Source organism: Loxodonta africana, chromosome 5 (genome assembly GCF_030014295.1).
Source record: "Loxodonta africana isolate mLoxAfr1 chromosome 5, mLoxAfr1.hap2, whole genome shotgun sequence".
Taxonomy (NCBI): domain Eukaryota; kingdom Metazoa; phylum Chordata; class Mammalia; order Proboscidea; family Elephantidae; genus Loxodonta; species Loxodonta africana.
The window spans coordinates 80,480,347-80,482,852 of NC_087346.1; the positions used below are offsets into that span (position 1 = coordinate 80,480,347).

General features: G+C 43.9%; 1 pseudogene; it reads left to right on the forward strand.

The window, feature by feature from the left end:
• Positions 1-2,176, forward strand: LOC111751728 (eukaryotic translation initiation factor 4B-like; annotated as a pseudogene).
• Positions 2,177-2,506: the final 330 nt, after the last annotated feature.

The window sequence follows — 2,506 nt, forward strand, 5'->3', positions numbered from 1 at the left end:
TTGAGTCCACTCAGAGGTGCCTAGGAAGAAAGGCTGGAGTTCCTGCTTTGGCCTTTTGGGACAATCTACTTCTGAAAAATCAGCCATTGAAAACCCTATGGAGCAGCTTTGCATTCTCTCTCCCTCTCCCAACATGGCAGCGTCAGCAAAAAAGAAAAGTAAGAAGTCAACTTCAGTTTGTGTTAATTTGGGTGGGTCTATGTCCCTCAGACTTCCTGGCTGAGGATGGGGGACTAGTGGGGGCAGCATCTATGTTCCCATACCAGTCAGCTGGGCTGGTGAAACAGACTATCTGGAAGGAGATGTTTCAACCTCTTGGCACAGTAATGATGATGATGTGTATAGGGTGCCTCCAATTGATCACGTACTATCCTGCCGTCTGCTCCATGGGTTGCTCAGGAACCCAATATCGACAGGAGCCATCTTCCCAAATTGCTACCCTACACTGCTTTTCTAGGGAATCTGCCCTATGATGTGACAGAAGACACCACTAAGGAATTCTGTAGAGGATTAAATATCAGTGCAGTGTACTCACCACATGAACCCAGCAATCCGGAGAGATTAAAAGGTTTTGATTATGCTGAGCTTGAGGACCTTAATTCCCGGCTCAGTGCAATAAGCCTCGATGTGGAGTGTCTACGTAAAGGGAGAATTCAAGTGGCTGTTGCTAATTGAGCACAGGTAAAGATAGGAACAATCATTCTTTTTGCCAAGATAGAAATCAGGATTCTGACCAAACAGATACACACTGCAGAGCTTGTTCTGTCACAGACAGCTTTGATGATTACCCACCTAGAAGAGGCACTGATACCTTTGGAGACAAGTATCACGACCCTTATGTTTCAGACCAGTATTTTGGTGGGTGTGGTGATGGGCATCACAATGGCCGATGCTGGGATATGGATAGATATGGGGACTGGTATCGGTATGATGACTGAGGCAGCAGAGGCTATGATAGAGGCTCTGACTCCAGGATAGGCAGTGGCAGAAGAGCATTTGGTAGTGGATACTGAAGAGGTGATTACTTCACAAGATGTGGGGACCACTATGAAGACCGATATGACAGATGAGACCATCGATCATGAAGCTCCAGAGATGATTACTCTCGGGAAGATTATAGGTGTGATGATAGAGGTTTCCCTCAAAGACTCAAACTGGATCTAAAGCTTGAGAGTACTCCTAAGGAAGATGATTCCTCTGTTAGCACCTCCCAGCCCAGCCAAGCAGCTTCTATCTTTGGAGGGGCAAAGCCTGTTGACACAGCTGCTAGAGAAAGAGAAGTAGAAGAGTGACTACAGAAGGTACAGAAGAAATTACGTCAGCTGGATGAGCCAAAACTAGAATGACAGCCTCAGAGGAGAGGCTCCTAAGCTGGTGAAATGTAGAAACTCAGGAATTAGAATGGTGGAGGACAGGAAATGAGTCATCAAACACTGGGACCTCAGCAACGTCTGGCAGAAGTAAATCAGGCTAGAATGTCCAAAAAAGAGAGAGTGAAAAGTCTCTGGAAAATAAAACACTCAGTAAGGAGGAAGATTGTCACTCTCTAATTTCTAAGTCTCCCTAACTTGATCAGCCTCTAAAGGTAATGCCAGCCCCTCTACCAAAGGAGAATGCTTGGGTGAAGTGAAGTTTTAATCCTCCTGTTGGATCTCAGAGCTCAGACACAGAGAAGTAATCCCCTACAGGTGCTGGGGGAAAGTAGCTCTAGCTCAACCAACTGAAGAAGGACCAACAAGGAAAGGTGCAAATAAAGTAGATAGGGTGAGTGTCCCAAAAGGCCAAAGTGGGAACTTCAGCCGTGGTCCAGGAGATGAAGAGTACAAAGACAACTGGAGGAATCTGATAGAAAAGATGGCAAAAAGGATAGACTACATATCTGCACCTGAGCCAAAGAAACCTGAAGAAAATCCAGCCTCCAAGTTCAGTTCTGCAAGCAAGCATACTGCTGTCTCAGTTAATAGTAAAGATGAAAATGAGGGTGAAGATTACACTAAATAAAATAAATTTCTCCTAGTCTCTCTCCACCCTGGAATATTGGAGAGCAAATCAAACCTCTGTCCAGACAAGACAAAATAAAGCTCATCATCTCCTGGCAAAAAAGAAAACCCTATGAAGCACAGTTCTGGCCTGACACACATAGGGTTACCATGAGTTGGAATTAACTCCAGGGCAATTGTTGTTGTCTTTTTTTTTTTTTTTTCCAGTTATTTAATGACACACTAATTGGTTATAGCTGCAATTATTAGGGGGAAACTATCAATGATGCTTTAGTGCATGGTTTTTATCTTTGAATCCTGAAGTCCTAGTAGCTGTGTGAGGGTGTGGAGTCTCAGAGTCTTGGTAGGGATCAGGTCAGAGATGGGAGAGGGAAGACAAGCTCCTGAAGTGGAAGAATTCTAGGCTCCCACTTCAACTTCAAAATGCAATTTTACTCTTTTCTGTTGTGTATATATCATTCCACATAAAATTTCATTTGAAGAAATATATATTTGGTTTAAAAAGT